General features: G+C 37.4%; 1 protein-coding gene and 1 non-coding gene across 9 annotated transcripts in view; both read right to left on the bottom strand.

Moving 5' to 3' along the window:
• Positions 1-20,237, bottom strand: part of DIS3L2 (DIS3 like 3'-5' exoribonuclease 2) — a 378,405-nt gene that overhangs the window by 340,428 nt on the left and 17,740 nt on the right. The window lies entirely within an intron of this gene.
• LOC133079160 (small nucleolar RNA SNORA62/SNORA6 family) lies at positions 18,538-18,671 on the bottom strand. Its single transcript, XR_009698067.1, has one exon. It is a non-coding gene; the product is annotated as a small nucleolar RNA SNORA62/SNORA6 family (small nucleolar RNA).

Here is a 20,237-nt window from a genome sequence, read left to right as displayed (position 1 = left end):
ACTCTGAAAACTATAAGGCGCTGATGAAAGAAATCAAAGATGACACAAACAAATGGAAGGATATACCGTGTTCTTGGATTGGAAGAATTAATATTGTTAAAATGACCACAGTACCCAGGCAATCGAACAGATTCAATGCAATCCCTATCAAATTACCAATGGCATTTTACACAGAACTAGAACAAATAATTTTAAAATTTGTATGGAAACAAGAAAGTCCCCAAATTGGCCAAAACAATCTTGAGAAAGAAGAACAGAGCTGGAGGAATCACACTCCCTGACTTTAGACTATATTACAAAGCTACAGTAATCAAAACAGGATGGTACTGGCACAAAAACAGACACATGATCAATGGAACCAAAAAGCAACCCCAGAAATAAACCCACATACTTATGGCCAATTAATCTATAACAAAGGAGGCAAGAATATATACAATGGAGAAAACAGTCTCTTCAATAAGTAGTGCTGGGAAAACTGGACAGCTGCACGTAAAAGAATCAAATTAGAATAGCTTCTAACAGCATATACAAAACTAAACTCAAAATGGACTAAAGACCTGAATGTAAGACCAGATACCAGAAAACTCCTAGAAGAAAACATAGGCAGAACACTCTTTGACAAAAATTGTAGCAATATTTTTTTGGGTCTGTCCCCTAAGGCAAAGGAAATAAAAGCAAAAAGAAACAAATGGGACTTAATTAAACTTAAAAGCTGTTTCACAACAAAGGAAATCATCAACAAAACAAAAAGACAACCTACTGAATGGGAGAAAATATTTGCAAATGATATGATCAATAAGAGGTTAATATCCAAAATATACAAACAATACATACAACTCAACATCAAAAGAGCAAACAACCCGATTTAAAAATGGGCATAAGACCTGAATAGACATTTTTACAAAGAGGACATGCAGATGGCCAACAGCTACATGAAAAGATGCTCAACATCGCTAATCAGCAGGGAAATGTAAATCAAAACCACAATGAGATACCACCTCACCCCTGTCAGAATGGCAATCATCAAAAAAAACACAAAGAACAAATGTTGGCAAGGATGTGGAAAAAAGGGAACCCTCGTACACTGCTGGGAATGTAAACTGGTGCAGCCACTGTGGAAAACAGTATGGAGGTTTCTCAAAAAACTAAAAATAGCATTATCATACGATCCAGGAATTCCATTCCTGGGTATACATTCTGAAAAAAATGAAAACACTAATTTGAAAAGATACATGCACCCCAATGTTCATAGCAGCATTATTTGCAATAGCCAAGACATGGAAGCAACCTATGTGTCCCTCAGCAGATGAATGGATAAAGAAGATGTGGTGTATACATACAGTGGAATACTACTCAGTCATAAAAAAAGAATGAAATTCTGCCATTTGCAACAACGTGGATGGACCTACAGGGTATGCTTAGTGAAATGAGTCAGAGAAAGACAAATACTGTATGATGTAGTTTACGTGTGGAATCCAAAAAATAACACAAACAAATGTATATAACAAAACAGAAACAGACTCACAAACATAGAGAACAAACTAGTGGTTACCATGGGGAGAAGGAAGGGGGGCAGGGCAAGATAGAGGTATGGGATTAAGAGACACAAACTGCTATGTATAAAATAAATAAGCAACAAGGATATATTATACAGCACAGGGAAATATAGCCACTATTTTGTAATAGCTTTAAATGGAGTATAATCTATAAAATATTGAATCACTATGCTATACACCTACAACTAATATTGTAAATCAACTATACTTCAATTTTTTTTAATTTTACTAATAAAAATAAAATAAATAAGAAACAAATTAGGTTAACAACTATAAATTCTGGGGAAAAACACTACCTGGAGATTCTGAAGAGTAAACAAAAGAGGCTATTAGGAGGAGGAGAAGTTGAGGGACGTGACTGGCACTGAAGTGAGTTTCATGTGTTTGTTTTTTGTGGGGTTTTTTTGGGGGGGTAGGGGTTGGAACAGGGGCAGTTTCGCCTGACAGGCAGGCTGCAGTCACAGGAGTGGTGGAGTACAGGCAGCTAAAACTTCAAGAGAAATCCCACAGGCTGCCTGGCCAGAAGAAAGGGAAAGGAGCCTGGGCAACCACAGCTGGCTGCCAGTGACAATCTAGAAGAGAGAGCTGAAGAAGGGACTCCCCTAATTCTTATAAACATTGTACAAGTCTCAGGCTGACCCTCCAACTGTGTAAGTGTGTAGGACAGACTCAACGCAGCGTTATGTAGGCTTAAACAAGTGAACTGAGACTTGAACCTACAGAATACAAGACTTACAGTCTGAACCTAATGAGGTCTGAGACTAAAGGCCAATGAAATCAAAAACATCAACGTTCTTCAGCAGAATTTAAAAGAATTCAGAATTACAAAAAATGCTATTAACTACATCCAAGACACAATCCAAAATTATTTCAAATACAAGAAACCCAGAAAATGTGACCCATTCTGAAGTGAAAAAGATTAACATATGCCAATTTCAAAATGACTCAGAAGTTAGAAACATCAGACAAGGACTTTAAATCAGCCATGAATACTATGCTCTTTGAGGTAAAGGAAAAGGTATGTGAATGAATGAAATGATAGGAAATCTCAACAGAGAAATAAAAATTTACTTTAAAAATGGAAATTTTAAAACTGAAAAATACAATATCTGAAACTAAAAATTCAGTGGATGAGCAAAATAGAGATAAACAGTAAAAAGTCAATGAGCTTAAATTTATCAATACATATTATACAATTTGAAAAACAGAAGAAAGATTGAACAAAGAGATGAACAGAACCTTATGGTCTTAAGGGACAATATCAAAACACCAAACATAGCAACTTGGAGTCCCAAAAGATAAAGAGAGAATGAATCCAAAAAAGTATAGTAAATATTGACCAAAACATCCCAGATTTGGTGTAAAAGATATAAATATATAGATTCAAGAAGCTCAATGAACCCCAAAAAGGAAAAATTCAAAGAAAACTACATATAGATTCATCATAACCAAACTGCTAGAAACCAAAGATACAGACAAAATCTAAAGCAGCCAAAGGAAAATGGTGCTCTACATAGAAGGGAATATATTCAAATGGCAGCAGATTTCTTATCTTTTTTTGTTTTGGCTGCACCACCCTGTTTGTGGGATCCTAGCTCCCAGACCAGGGATTGAACCCGGGCCCTCGGCAATGAGAACGCAGAGTCCCAACCACTGGACCACCAGAGAATTCCCTCTTATTTCTTATCGTCTTCTTTCAAGGCACCCAGAAGACAACAGAACACTGTCAGCACTCCTAAAACATCTTATCATCTTCTTTCATGATAGCCAGAGGACAGCAGGACAACTTCTTTAAAGGACTGAAAGGAAAAACTATCAACCTGAATTCTATATCCAGCAAAAATATCTTTCAGGAATAAAGGCAAAATAAAGACATTTTTCAGGTAAAGGGGAATCAAGAAAATCCATCACCAGCATAACAAGAAACTACAAGCACTACAAGAAACACTGAAGGAAGTTCTTCAGGCTAAAGGGAAATGATACCAGAAAAAAAACTAGATCCTCAGAAAAAAATGTTAAGTATTAGAAATATTTAATGTACATAAATTACACCTCAATAAAGTAGTAAAAAAAGTTAAGGAAAATTATTTCTAACGTAGAATTCTACATGCAGCCAAACTAAAAATCAAGCATGGGGGGTAGAATAAAAGAGATTTTCAGAAGTACAGATCTAAAAAAAGTTCACATATTTTTTCTTATGAGGCTACAAAAAGATGTGCTCCACCAAAATGACAAAGTAAACTAAGAAAAAGGATGATATGGGATACAATGAGGAAGAAACACAGCACAAAAGAAGTACAAAGGTAACTTCCAAGATGACAGAGAAAGGAGACTCCAGGATCACAACCGCACCAGGCACAGAGGGCAACTGCTAGACTGGAGGACGACACTCCAGATTAGAGCAGTCTCGAGAGATAATATCACCAAGATCCCTGCTACCAAAGTCATTATTGTCTTTTTAACCCAAAGCAGAAAGTCTGGGTGAGTCCAGTCTGCTTCCTGTTCTTGGCTCAACTTGACCATAACCTGATGAAGTCCCTACTCACCCCTGCAGATTTAGCTGAAGCCACTCATTTCACCACAGCGAAGTGTTCTACTTTGACCAACTCATGACTCTGTGAATTAATTACAGGACAGATGATGCATAGTATGCTTCCTTTTATAAAAAAGAAGAAAAAACAAGAATTACACACAAACATATGCTCATTTGTGCAAAAAGACACACAAAATAGTAAATTAGAACTAGTGACACTATATAACTACAGGGGGTAGGTGGGAACAGGCTGAAAAGGAGAAAAGTGAAAACTTGGTAAAAGAAATGGATGTGGAGTAACACTTCGCTGCATATGCCTTTTTGTATGTTCTGACTTTTGAAATCATACTCATGTTTCACATACTCAAAAAAAGCGACATAAAATAAAATAAAAATGGGGGAAATAGCCTGAAATGCAGTGCAAATAAAAACAAGTGATCCTAACTATATTTAAAATGAAAAAATACAACATACTAAAGGGATGGAGGGAAAAAACTAACCCAAGTAACTTTTGAGCACATTATTTAACTCAACCCTAAGGCTAAAGACAAAAAAGTGTAAATAAGAATTAAATTCTAATTAATAGTTTTTCACAGAGGTATAAGTTAGCAACTCTAAAACTACTTTCTGTGTATTCTAGGATTAAACAAATAAGTAAATATTTGTTTACTTATTGGTACTATTGTGGATAACAGGAGTCAGATGTATCTATGTTGGAGAAAGAAATATACGAAGTAGAAAGGCTAGAACAAACCCTGTAGTATAGATATGAAACTGGATCTATCACTATAACTCAATGGTTTATAATACAGAAATATAGATGTGTCTGTATGCAAACACACACACAAATGCATACAACTATGTATGTATATATTCGTATATTACCTAGCTGCCTTCTAAGAGGGCCTAGAATCAATGATATCCCAGTAGCAATGAGCATATCAAGGGCCCAGGCCTCAGTGTCTAAATACCATTCACAGTTAGAAGGAACCAAGGCTCCTTAGAAAAACGGCCAATTCTGAGACTGCAGAAGGGAAAGTACGATGTGAGCCTAGAAAAGGAGTTGGCAAACTACAGCCCAGAAGCCGAATCTAATCAGCCACCTGTCTTTGTAAATAAAGTTTTATTGGAACACAGCCATGCTCATTCATTTATAAATTGTCTATGGCTGCTTTCCTGCTGTAAGGGTGGAGTTAAGTAGTTTCAACAGAGACCATACAGCCCACTAAGCCAAAAATATTTACTATCTGGCCACTTACAGAAAAAGTTTACCAAGCCCTGGCCTAGAATATCTTGTTGTTCCAGAAAGTAAGGAAACACTCAAAAAATGATGGGGACATGTCAAAAGTTCACAGGAGCCCATTAAAAAGTCTCCTACTCAACATCACAAATCATTAGAGAAATGCAAATCAAAACTACAATGAGATATCACCTCACACCAGTCAGAATGGCCATCATCAAAAAATCTACAAACAATAAATGCTGGAGAGGGTGTGGAGAAAAGGGAACCCTCTTGCACTGTTGGTGGGAACGTAAACTGATACAGCCACTATGGAGAACAGTATGGAGGTTCCTTAACAAACTAAAAATAGAACTACCATATGACCCAGCAATCCCACTACTGGGCATATACCCTGAGAAAACCATAATTCAAGAAGGGTCATGTGCCACAATGTTCATTGCAGCTCTATTTACAATAGCCAGGACATGGAAGCAACCTAAGTGTCCACTGACAGATGAATGGATAAAGAAGATGTGGCACATATATACAATGGAATATTACTCAGCCATAAAAAGAAACGAAATTGAGTTATTTGTAGTGAGGTGGATGGACCTAGCATCTGTCATACAGAGTGAAGTAAGTCAGAAAGAGAAAAACAAATACCGTATGCTAACACATATATATGTAATCTAAAAAAAAAAAAAATATGGTTCTGAAAAACCTAGGGGCAGGACAGGAATAAAGACGCAGACATAAAGAATGGACTTGAGGACACGGGGAGGGGGAAGGGTAAGCTGGGACGAAGTGAGAGAGTGGCATGGACATATATACACTACCAAATGTAAAAGAGCTAGCTAGTGGGAAGCAGCCACATAGCACAGGGAGATCAGCTCGGTGCTTTGTGACCACCTAGAGGGGTGGGATAGGGAGGGTGGGAGGGAGATGCAAGAGGGAGGAGATATGGGGATATATGTATATGTATAGCTGATTCACTTTGCTATAACGCAGAAACTAACACACCATTGTAAAGCAATTATACTCCAATAAAGATATTAAAAAAAATAGTCTCCTACTGGCCAAAATTATGACAATTTAAGTATCAAAAATTTTAAATGATAACATTATCTATAACCCATTGAATAAAATAAGAATCCATGAGTTCATACTGATAAAGACAAATAAATAAATAAAATGGAGGAAGCTCTTCTTACATCAGAATCCCAAATAATAAATGTAGAAAAAAATGATGGCATTGGAAAATTACCATTGGTAATAATCATCATAATAATTAATTCATATTCATCAATGGATGTTAAAAACTAGTGGGTGAAAGTTTCAGGAATAATAGAATATTAAATAGTCTGAAAATACTCTCAAAGATACTTATTAAAAACAAAGAGGAAAAGCATATATTGATGGTGGAGAAATCTGGCAGACCACCTTAACCAAATGATCGAAGTAAACACCTATAATGGGAAAAATCAATATCATATGCCTCCTGATATGATACGTTAAGAAAAACATGTCACTTGTGAAACATCAATTAAACCCAAACTGAGGGACCTACTACAAAATAACTGGCCTATAATCTTCAAATATGTTAAATTATAAAAGGAAAAATTTCCAGGTTAAAGGAAACTAAAGACACATGACAATTCTATGCAACTTGTGATCCAGGATTTTCTTTTCATATAAACAACATGACTGGGAAACTTGAAGATGTGTGAATAAGATCTATAGATTAGCTAACGCCATTATATCAATGTTAATTTCCTGATTTTGATCCTTGCACAATGGTTAAAAAAGAGAGTGGCTTCATTTTGAGTGTCTGCAACTTACTCTCAAACAGCTCAAAAAAAGGAGGGCAAGAGAGGAGGGCTGTTAATGTGGTAAAATGTTGATTCTGGGGAATCTGGCAAAGAGTATAGAGTAATTTTCTGTACTATTCTTGCATCTTTCTGTTGGTCTGAAACTACACATTTTCAAAAAGAATCCAAGTTTTTAATTATAAAATCGTATCTGTTTATTGAGTTATATGTTTCTCATGCTAAAGAACATTGCCAACAGCTAAAAATATATCAATTAAAAAACACTCCCTAACATCATACAAATGATATACTGAATAAAAGAAGTTCAAATAATCAGTTATAGGTTATGTGGTCTACAAGATCATTCCATCCAGTTTCATATGGGCCAAGAGATTTATTAGCTGCAAGCTCAAATAAAGTGATCTCAAATGAGAGTTATGTCAATAAAAACACTGCGCTCAACAGGTCAGAAGTGATTTTACTCACTTATATTTTACAAAATATTTTGAGGATTTAAAAGATTAAATGTCCTGAAAGGGACAACAACCCAGCACTTTTTGCAAACACAGCTGTTGGTTAAAGCTCTTGAGAAAAGAAAAGCTCTGGAATGAGAATCAGTTGTAGGAAGAGACAATGGTTATAAAATACTAAGAAAATTTTGGCATCTTTTTGTATTAATCTCCTTAATAGCTGACTTGTTTCTAAACATGTACTTCATTACTATATCCTAGGACCTCTTCAGGCCCTGGGCACAGAGCAATGAACACAACATGACCGACAAGGTCTCTCCTCTCATGGTACTTACAATCTAGGGGGCAGAGATGACAATAAACAAGTAAACAGACAACAAGGCAGTGAAACAGAGAGATGAGATAGTGACAAATGGGATGGGGAAAGAGGACACTACTTTAGCTTCGGTGATTAGGAAAAGCCTCTACTGAAGAGATAATTCGGAGCTAAAATCTGAATGACAAAAAGTCCATGTGAAGGTCTCAGGGTATGGCCTTCTTGGCAGAGAGAATGACAAGTGCAAAGACAACAAAGCAGAAACAATCTCAGAATGTTCAGAGAACTTTTAAAAAGGGACCTCATTAATACTCTCAATATAGTAGATGATACCAAAGAACTGTCAATTTTGTATCCGGTGTGATAATGGCATTGTGACTCGGTATGACAATCTCCATACTGCATATGTATACGTACGTATATGTACAACAAATGACATCAGGGATTTCTTTAAAATATTTCAGCAAAGGAAAGAGAAATAAAAAAGGGATGAATGAGGCAAATGTGCAAAAACTCTTGAATTTGGTAAATGAAGGTTGATGAACTACTCTTTCTAGTTTTTGTATGTTTGAAATTTTTCATAATAATTTTAGAAATTCCACATAACAGAAACTTCATGCAAAAAATGGCAATACCTCATATCTTCTTTCTCTTATTTTAATACTCCAGTTCGGCTCTCACCTCTTCATTCTGTCTCCTCATTACCTCATTTGAAGAGATATAAAGGAAAGCTTTCAGGACAGGTACACACCAGATAGGCCCTACACTCTATGGCTGTGTCCAGTTTCTATGGCAAACAGAACCAATCTACCTAAGGCAGGGCTGGAACCCAGAGAGAATTAAAATGAGAGAATATAAAATAAACAGCCACATACTGATAAACAACAAGTCATTCTGTCTGAGAAAAACAGGAATTGCCTGGACTAAGGACAATCCTCCCAGAGATTAAAAAACACAGTAGGCTTCTTCCCCCTTCATTCCTTGGAGAATGCTCTGGCAAAGATCTCCGATTGTAAAATCCCACTGTCAGTTTTCAGTCTTGATCTCACTTGACCTTGCTATAGCACTTGACACACAGTTGAACATTCCGCCTCCTCTTGAGACTCTCTGCTTCCTTGGCAGACATGACAGTAGTGCTAAAGATGCCCGTACTCCTTCCTTTTAAGGACAAGGGTCACATCCACAGCCCCCTGTGAGATGGCACGCAACTTTTGTCCCAGGCAACTAGTTCTGAAAGAACCAGGAGTGGGTCCCTAACCTAACAATCTATGATCTATAGAATGATGTGTCAGAAACTTTGATTTCTGGTAACAGAGTGGAGTCAATATCCTGAAAAACCTTCTGATACCAAATTACTACAACTGCTGAACAAAATATTACCAACTTGAGAGCACTGTTGAGCTCTCAAGAGAGAAAAGAAAATCCCCAGGAGCTAAAAATCAAGTGAGAGCTAGGAACCAGAATACATAGAAGCTGAGGCTACAGAGACCCTGGGAGCACATCCTGGTTTCAGTACCAAGAGGCTTGTAGTTTAAAGTTGCAGGGGGAATAGGAGATAAAGCCTTCACCATATGAAATGTAGACGAGTGGAGATTAGCCCCACTGCAAAAAATCAAGACCCCTGAGGTCTTCAACAACTCAGTGAAAAGGTAGGCTGGAAAAAACACACCTACTGATAAAGAAAAACAATCAAGAAATGTATCTGTTTTGACCTGGGCTCCAACTGGGGGCAAAGGAGAGTTTCCCCCAGAAGATTCATAATGACGGTCCTGCACTCACGCAGTGCAGTCACACTAACCCCAAGCACAGACACTAACTTAAAGTGACCTTAAGTTGTAGTGACCAAAAAAATCCTCTTCAGAATATTCCTATGGTCAAAAGCCTGATAAATGCTTACAAAACACATGAGGAAGAGAGCCCTCATAACTGGAAATCAGAAAAAAATAGCAAAATGTGGTGCAAAGTAATTTGGGGTCATAAAAATGACAAGTACATAATTTTTTTTTATAAATTTATTTTATTTATTTTATTTATTTTTATTTTTATTTTTTGGCTGCGTTGGGTCTTCGTTGCGGTGCGCGTGCTTCTTATCGCAGTGGCTTCTCTTACTGCGGAGCACGGCGCGCGGGCTTCAGTAGTCGTGGCGCATGGGCTTAGTTGCTCCGCGGCATGTGGGATCTGCCCAGGCCAGGGCTCGAACCCGTGTCCCCTGCATTGGCAGGCGGATTCTTAACCACTGCACCACCAGGGAAGCCCAGAAGTAAAAAGTAAACTAATGTTGGTGGGTAACTTTATAGGTAAATGAAAGAGACTTTTTCCTCTTGAGTTTTTAAAACTATGTTAGATGGTTAAAAGCAAAAGTATATTGTCTGATGTGGTTCTCAATGTATGTAAAGGAGATATTTAAGACAACTAATTAGAAAGCAGGGAGGATAAAGGGGACTAAATGGTGGTAAGGTTCCTACATTTCTCCTGAAGTAGTAAGATATCAACACTAACAGATTATGACACAGTACAGATGTCAATTCTACCCAAACTGATTTTTAAATTCAACACAATTCCTATCAGAATCCCATGATTTCTCATAGATATAGACAAGCTTATCTTAAAATTTATATGGAAATGTAAAGGAACTAGAATAACCAAAATAATGAGAAAAAAAAGAATAAAGTGGAGGAATACACTGCCCAATTTTAAGCTCTAAAGCTACAGAAATCAAGACCATGTGATAAGGGACACATAGACCAATGGAACAACATAGAGAACCCAGAAATAGACCCATTCAAATATGCCCAACTGATTTATGACAGAGGTGCAAAAGCAAGTCAAGGGAGGAAAGACAGCCTTTTCAACAAATGACTGGAGTAACTGGACATCAGCAGACAAAAAAATAAACCTTGACCTAAAACCTCACATCTTGTAAAAACATTAACTCCAAATTAACTCTTAGACTCTATGACACCAAAAGCGTCATCCATAAAGAAAAAAATTAATAAACTGTTACCCTTTTTTCATTTCAATAAAGTGTGTGAAATGATCATTTCCAAAAGAAAAATGAAATTCTGAATTTAAGAAACTGAAATAATGAAACTCACTGAAATGTTATCACCTTTACCCTTCTGCCACAATCAATCAGACCCATTATTTTCACTCTATACTCTCAAATATGTGACAGTCTCTCTGTCATGTTCTAGTATTCTGACAATGTCTGAGCTGAGGTCAAATTTGGGAGTCACCAGAGAACAAACAGTAATTGAAGTCGTAAACACAGAGGAGACTGTCCTAGGGAGACAGTATGGAATAAAAAGAGAAGTAGCCTAGGATTGAGACTTGAGGAGCCTCAGAGTTCAATAGCCAGGGAGAAGAAAACCAAAACTGCAAAGACAGAAAGGAATGGTCTCCTCAGAAGGATACAGAAAACTTGGGAGAGCGTGATGTCAAGGAAATCAAGGTTTCTAGAAGGTGGTGGGCAATAAAGTTGTATGCTGCTAAGAGAGGTGAAATAAAGAATTAAGTGTTCATTTGACTTGGCAGTATGGATGTCACAGGGAGCTTGGTGAGAGCTGTTTTAGTGAAGCAACAGGAATAACAACCAAAGAGAAATAAGGTGAGGCACTAATGGGCAGGGAGGATGTGGAACTAATGAGTTCAGTGAGGTTTGGCTGTGAGGAGGGAGAGGTGAAATCAAAAGACAGAGTTTCCATTTGCTGTTGCTATTATTTTCATTAAAGAGGAAACTTAAATGTGTTAAAATACTGAAAGGAAAGAAGAGTTGAAAAGGTAGGGCCAAGATAAATGACAGCTCCAGTGAGGAGAGGAGGGGGGACAGGGATAGGTACATTTTGACTAGTACTTCCCCAGCATGTCCCGTGTTTCTCAAGTTCACACATTCACTCACCTTCCACTCCAACCTCACTCTTAAAATTGTACCCATTGAAGAAGAGCTCAAATTCCACTTCCTCTCTCCTCTACAAACCTCACCTAATTTCTCTAGCTCTTGGGATCACTTCTCTGCAATCCCAGGGTGTGCTATGTTTTCCATGTTTATTTGGCCACAAAATCCTTTACAGCAGGTTCCACATAATACACACTGGGAAAGGGACATTTACTTCCTGTCCAGCTGTCCAGCTCATGCCCTACCCCCTCAGTCAGCCTTTCCTAACCATACCAGAACAAAGTAATACCTCCCCTGTAAAGTCCTGAACAATTACATCGTTCAGCATGCTAAGTATTTAAGATCCTAGAATGTAAGCGCCAAGAGCGTGGGGCATTGTCTGTCTGGTTTACCACTGTATCCCAGTGCCTAGTAGGGCTGACACATAGAGGGCACCCAGGAAATGTTCACTGAATGAAGTAATTAAAAGAGATGCCCTTAGCCAATATTTTATAATAAATATAAATGAAGAATAACTTTTAAAAAACTGTGAATCACTATGTTGGTGCAACTGAACCTTGTAGAATACTGTATATCAACTATACCTAAAAAAAAAATGCCGTGTCACTCCTCGACAACCATAAATTATTGAAGAGCAGGAAGTATGTCTTATGCCTATTTCTACAAAGTGCCCTACAAAGCAGACCCTGAATAAATGTTCTTGATAACATGATAATAATTTACGATGGCCTAATGTCACAGTGGGAATTAAAAAGACAGAGTTTGGCAATAAACTTTGACACTGATGAAAAAGAATGAAAAGCCTATGTAGTGTTTCTCAACTCAAATTTTAAAAGGTAATGATAATAATAATCTTCAAAATACTAAAACATTTCCCCATATTCCAGAATTTAAGAAAACCCTTGAAGACAACTGAACTATCTTTCCCCTGCTTATGAAATTCTTTTTAAATTCATTTAATACTCTAGAATCTTGATGTCTACTATAAGATTATCTGAATTCTGGAGTTTAATATTTTCACATCTTGATAATACACAGGAGTACATCAGTAAAGGCAGGAAGTACATTAAGGATATTGCTAGGGTGGATCTAGGTATCATCTCCCTGCCTAATAAAGAAAGAATCATCTTAATGTCATTGAAGTACCAGAGTTCTGACCATAAATAACACAACAATAAATGTAAGATTTGCTTTAAGGCAGCAGCATACAAAACCAAAATTGAAAAAGATCATCCAGGGTCTTCTCAAATAAAAGCTTTGCTACCAAATAAGGCCCCAAAATCTTATGAGGTGGAAGCTGCCTCATTTTTCAGCAAATAGCTTCATTGCTCATGTTTACTTTGTACAGAATTATATTATAAATTCAATCATGTTTCTCTTCCATATTTTATTATGATTAAAGTCATTTACAGAATTTCTAAATTGGAACAAATAAGATTACTTCTTATGCTTTAAAGACTTTCATACCAATTGGCACTTTCAAACCCCTGAAATGTATTCTATCTTCTCTTTTGGGGATAAACATACAGACTTTGGAGACAAATTCTAGACAAAGTAGCAAAAGGCTCAGGTCAAACACAAGTACCTTTAGAAATAAGAAGAAATCTTTCCTCATCCTGTGGGGGAAGGAACAGATAGAGAAACTTTTGGAATCTAAAAGAATAGGGACTAAACAAAAACTTCATTTTTTTTAAACAGAAATCAGAATCTAAAGAAGCACAAGAAGGTACCCATTGGTATCAGAATGCACGCTCAGTTCTAAATAGCAAAGGAAAGTGTCTCATAAACAAAAGGTTTTATTTTCATAATGTGAGTGGTCACACTGGAATATCTCTGCCATCAGTAAACTTGGGCAATAATAGGATAAAAGAATATTCTCTCTCCTGAAGAAATTCAGGGCAGTATTTCAGCAGCACTGAAAAAGCTGCTCAGAAGGTACCGGAAATTGTGACATGTCTTTCATTAACTCCTAGTCCGTGCTATCAAATAAAAGTCTAAGGCCTTATCACTTTTCCTCATTACTTTTGGGGAGACTTTTTTTATCTTTTTATTTTGGAAATTTAAAAACAATCACAAAGTAGAAAGAATGATGTAATGAATGTATGCTCAGCACTCAAATTCAATAATTACCAAATAATACCCAATGTTATTTCACCTACTCCTATACACACACACAGCACTTCACCTTCCACATATACACATACACGTACTAAACTACACTGAAGCATGTGAGAAGGCTTTTAATTTCCCTTTTAAAAACTCTTAAATTACAAGTCATAAATGGTAAAATATTCTACTCAGTGAAAACTACTATTATCACTTAAGGCCTTTACTTACATAAAGCATAAATTTTATGGAGCAAGGTTATCATACAGATTTAGTCCAAATTTCATGCTGTGATACAGAAGCAACGATTTAATAATAGAGCTGAAAACTAACTCATCCACCAGCTATATGCATAATTTGAATGGTAATCAAAGCCTTAATCTATCCACATACACTAATCTCAAAATTAGTAAGACAAAGGAAAAAAGTTGCAAAGCTTATCCACATGGCCAATTTTACCATGGCAATTTGGAAAAATATGTGACTTTCACAATCTATAATCAACTGGACAAAATGACTAAAACATACAAGAATTGAAAGCAGTTTTCCCTAAGTTACTTCAAATGTCAGTTTCCATGAAAACTATTTTTTTTCTACTTTAAACAAAAGATTAATATCAACCTGGCTTCTGTTAGTTTTTGTTTTTGGGGGGTTTTTTTAAATTATTTATTTATTTATTTATTTTATTTTTGGCTGTGTTGGGTCTTCGTTTCTGTGCGAGGGCTTTCTCTAGTTGCGGCAAGCGGGGGCCACTCTTCATCGCGGTGCGCGGGCCTCTCACTATCGCGGCCTCTCTTGTTGCGGAGCACAGGCTCCAGACGCGCAGGCTCAGTAGTTGTGGCTCACGGGCCTAGTTGCTCCGCGGCATGTGGGATCTTCCCAGACCAGGGCGCGAACCCGTGTCCCCTGCATTGGCAGGCAGATTCTCAACCACTGCGCCACTAGGGAAGCCCGTTTTTTTTTTTTTTTAAATGTCACTTATATCTTACTTTTTTCTTGGGAAGGTGTTGCTACAACAATGCCTACTCTCAGGGCTGCAGCTACAAACATCTGGAATTTACTACCTACAGACTCAGCCCCAAGCAAGATAGGGCCTCGCTAAGGACCATGTTCCTGCCTACAACACAAGGTCCCCATGGCATCTTGCAGGACACTCCAGAGGAAGACATGCAAAGTCACAAGCAGTTGTACTGTTCCCTCAAAGTCACAGAGAAGAATTCTAGCATTATTCAAGGCACCTGGAGGAATGCCAGACACAAAATTCTAAACAGCAAAATGACTAAGACTAAATTCAGACCACAGATAGAAAGATGAGGAAACTTTAATGACCCCCTAAGCCAATCTGCGGATTTGGGATCTGGTCTGTCAGCTAAGCACCCTGTACAGGGAGACCTGAGAGAGGCCCTACAAAAACAAACTGATGCTAGTCCTCCTTTCTATAGTGAAATTATATTCCATGTTCACACCATTCAACATGAGTGAGCTTGAAAGATAACGACTCTAGGGTTTGCAGCCTTTTCAAAATTCTGTATTTCCCAGATAAAAACCTCTACCACCCATAAGGGCATCACCATGGATTTAATAATTAATAACTTCAGGTAGATAGTAGAGAAATAGGACAATCCAAGAAAAACAAATAACCAAAATAAATCCAAAAATATTGAAATGCAACTAAGACAGACCTGTGGCACTTCTTTCCTTGCTGCTTCAAAAAGAGAACTCAAAACAGCAGCACTGGAATCCTTACTTCTCGGGAGACAAAACAAACCTGAAGTCTACTGGTCCCAGGGAAATAAGCTGGGCCTCCACTTCCACTCCAGAGCTCCAGTTTCCCAGTGTTGACACAAGCCTTCCAAGTGGAGGAGGAAAGCATGGGACATCAGCTCCACAGCAAAGTTAAGAACCTTGGGATTACTTTAAAATTGCAGGCTGTAAGAGTTCAACTTGTCATTTATGGGAAGCTACATCACTAAGACCTTGCTACTTCCAGATGCACATAAAATATAAAACCTATATTCATACAGGGCCTTTGTGCACGTTTCATAATCCAGATGTGAGGAAATCCAAAGTTATGATTCCCACAGCAACTGTAATCTTGGCAAACCTACACACATGTATTTTGTGTTACTTCACATGGTAGTGACCTTAAAAGAAACTTGAAAAGAATAAAGCACATTTTAATCTCTGCAACGAATTACAAAGAAAAACTCCCAGACAGATCAGAGATCATAAAATTGCCTTCCTTCAGGGATAGTGGAGCTCTTTTTTTGAAACAATTAACAAAGACTAGAACAAGCACTGAAGAATATGCTGGAACAATTCTTACCTGGCCTGAGGACAAGGGCCAGAAAACTTAACAGGGTTTCCTCTAAACTCTCACTTCTAATTTGCTAAGACAACCAGCTGTTTGATGTTTAAAAGTTCATTTCAAATATTTAATACTTTCAAAAAGTACCTTAAATGCTAATCATATGCAGAATAGGCTCAATTTTAGTTCCCACTTGAAGCAACAGACGAAACATTTGAAGCTATTACTAAATAGATCATCTACTGTAAAACAAGTCAAATAATATGTGCTTATGTCAGTTAATATAGAAAATGGTTTCCCTGGTTCTTAATTTAAGGTTAAAATGCCAGTTTCTGGAGGGCCAAGTGCTACTACAATAGGCTAAAAGGTTAATGGAAGACAGCAGAGCTCAGTGGTTAAGAGGCTTCTGAAGCCAAAATGCCCAGGTTTGAATCCTGTTCTACCACTTGAAAGTTGTGGCTTTGGGCAAGTTATTTAACGTCTCTGTGCCTCAGTTTCACCATCTAAAAGAGGCAATACTAAAACCTACCATGTAGAGCTGTCTTGAGTACTACATGAGGTAATACATGCAGAGTTCTCAAAACAGTACCTGGCAGATAGTAAGCACTCGATAAGCATTCGTTATTATTAATGTAAGGGCACTTATTTACCTTGGCAGCAATCTTTATTTATTTGATAAACCAGTACCCACACAAAAAGATTTAAAAAACTAAAAATAATTTTAATACCATAATGGAACTTTAACCAGTCTCTTTAGCACAACAATAATAAATGACCTTCCCTCCTCTTGCCTCCTTCCTCTACCCCTCTTGTAACTAAAGAAAAAGTCCAAACTCCTTAGCCAAACATTCAAATTGCTTCATAATCTGCTGGCCCTACTGGCTCACCATCTCACATAGTCCTCTAAGAACCTTCTGCTTCAACCAGTTTTCTCACAATCCTCTAAATACACCTTGTACTCGTTCAACAAGCATCTGAGAATCTACGGTGCCAAGCAGCGTGCTAACACTACATGCAAAAATTAATACACAGTCTCTGCCCTTAAAGAGATCACAGAATATATAGTAGAAAAAGAGATATGCAAAAAATAGTTTCAATAGAATATAACTACAGTCACAAAAGAGCAAAGGTAAGGTAGCTGCGCAGAGAGGAGTTGATAAATTCTGTTGGTGAAGAAGTCCCCTCCGGGGGGGGGCTTCACAGAAAAAGGCTGTGAGAAATGCTCAAGGGTAAAGAGGAATGCACCAGGCGGAGAAGAGGTCAGAGGGCACACTCTGGAGAGCAAATGGTGAAAAATGTGGGCGAAGAAATTCTGGGGAATGACTTGCAGCTGGACTGCTGGGGAGCAGACCAAAGCTAGAAGCTAGAAAACAAGGATAGGCAAGCGGACTCTTGTACCCAAATCAGAAGCTCTGGGTAAGGCTTCGCCCTGGGACCACCAAAAAGTTCTGAACAGGGGCCTAACATGATCAGATTTACAATTTAGTGTCACCACTGCAGCTGTAGTTCACGGGCTGACTTAGAAGGAGACACTGGAGACTGAGAAACCTGTTAAGACAGCTGGAAGGGTCCAGGCAGCGGTAGGGATGGAAAAAAAGCAAACAGATTCAAAATGTAAATTAAGAACAGAATTAGTAGGGGGCATAAGTAGAGGGGAAAATCTAAGAAGACTCAGAGATTTCTAGCTTGAGTAACTGAATAAATGGATGAATGGTGACAACACTTAGGCAGCAAAAAGAATATAGGACCACAAATGCAGAGCCTGAATCTTTATCCTAAGAATAATGGAAAGCAGGGCAGAGACACAACCTAAGAAGAGGTAAAAACCTACACAGACCTTTAACCAGAGAAGAAACTGGAAAATGCTGCCAAAGATCCACAAGCTCTCCCCAAAATGCACGGGGCTCAGATCGTTTTAGAGACAGGTAAATTCAATGTTATTTAAACTGCTGGGGGGAAAGGAGGGGTTTTAAAAAAAAACTTTCTGATTCATGCTAAGGCTAAATAATAACCCTGATACCAAATCTGACAAAGACAGAACACATACACACACACACACTCTTTCACACACAGAATTACAGAAGAAGTTTTGTTACGAACATAAATGCAAAATCCAAAATAAAACAAAAAATAAAAAATTTATCCAACATTAAATTTTTAAAATTATATTCCATGAGTGCATGGTATAGAATGTTTACTCTAACATTATGAAATCTGTTAACATATTCACTATATAGTAAATTAACACAATGGAACCAAACTGTCATCAGGCTAGAAGCCAAAAGGCATGGATCAAGTCCAACACCTATTTCATTTTCTTTCTACTTGCAGCAAGGATTACTATCAAACTCCACTCACTGGGCCAGACACCCTTGCCACTCATGCAGCACACAACCTACACCTGTGAGTTCATCGGCCAGCCAGTGGCCTCAACTCCAAGCTCTAACAATGTGCACCCAACTCCTATTCATAATTAAGACTTCTTAGTAAAGTAGGACTAAAAAGAAATTTTTCTAACGTGATAAGATATATTTCTCAAGGAAACAACACCTCTTATGTAGTATTCAGGCCAAGAATAATACATAACTTGAATCTAATCATAAGCAAACATCAGACAAACCAAATGAGGAACATCCTGTTAAAAAAAAAAAAAAAACTGTCTTCTTCAAAAAATACCAATGTCATATAGACAAAAAAGGCTAAAGAGCTGTTCCAGATTAAAGGAGATAAAAGAAACATGACAACTAAATACCATGTGGGATCCTACACCAGATCCTGTCCTAGAGGGGGAAAGATGCTAAAAGAGACATTACTGGATCAACTGACAACTTGTAATAGATGGCAGATATGATCAAAGTTGTATAAATGTTAAATTAACTAAGTTGATAACTTTTCTTTAGGTGTGTAAAAATATCCTTATTCTTGAAAAATACTCACTGAAGAATTTAGGGGTAAACATGTATGCAATTTACTCTCAAGAAGCTCAAGAAAACTGTTATTTTATATTTGTGTGTGTGTGTGTAGAGGATGAGAGGGAGGGAGGGTGAGTGATCACAAAAAATAAAGGAAATGGGACAAAATACTAGCAACAGGTGAATCTAAGCAAAGGGTATATGCACTCTTGAGCATTTATGCCAGAGAAATGAAAACTTACATTCACACAAAAACTTCCACATGAATGTTTATAGCAACTTTATTCGTAATAGCCAAAAACAACCCAGGTGTCCTTCAACAGATGAATGGTTAACCAAGCTATGGTACATCCATGCCATGATACTACTCAGCAGTAACAAGGAACAAACTATTGATCCATGCAACAACCTGGAGAAATCACAAGGGAACTGTGTTGAGTGAAAAAAGTCAGTCTCAAAGGTATGTACTACATACCTCGTTCCATATATAAAGCATTCCTGAAATGACAAATTAGACAGAAAGAGTTTAGAGGTTGCCAGCGGTTAGGGAGGCAGAGAGTGAGGGAGATGGCTATAGCCGTGAAAGTGTAGCACGAGAGGTCCTTGTGAAGGAAATATTCTGTATCTTGACTGTGGTGGTCAATCTACAGATGTAACAGAATGAAATACACACACATACACAGAGTACAAGTAAAACTGGTAAAATCCGAATAAGATGGGTAAATTGCATTGATATCAATTTCCTAGTTGTGATATTATACTATAGCTCTACAAGAGGAAACCAGATGAAGTGTACACAGGATCTCTCTGTATTATTTCTTACAACTGCATGTGATTCTACCAAGTAAAGTTTAAAAAGGAAAAAAGTTGAAAGATAGCCACAGAAAATAACTTATGGATAATGATAAAGCACTAGAGGCATTCCCAGAACAGGAAAAATGCTGCCAGCTATAACAGCTAAATTATTTACCATTCATTCAATATTGTTCTAAAGCAGCTAGTTGTTGCTATATAACAAAAACAGGTAATATAAATATTAGAAAAGAGACAAAATGGTCAATTATAAATGAAATTACTGTCTACCTAGAAAATCCAATACAATCAATTGATA

The sequence above is a fragment of the Eubalaena glacialis genome, chromosome 1, assembly GCF_028564815.1.
Source record: "Eubalaena glacialis isolate mEubGla1 chromosome 1, mEubGla1.1.hap2.+ XY, whole genome shotgun sequence".
NCBI lineage: Eukaryota > Metazoa > Chordata > Mammalia > Artiodactyla > Balaenidae > Eubalaena > Eubalaena glacialis.
The sequence above is the reverse complement of the archived record's forward strand: the minus strand, read 5'-3'. Positions and strand labels throughout refer to the sequence as shown.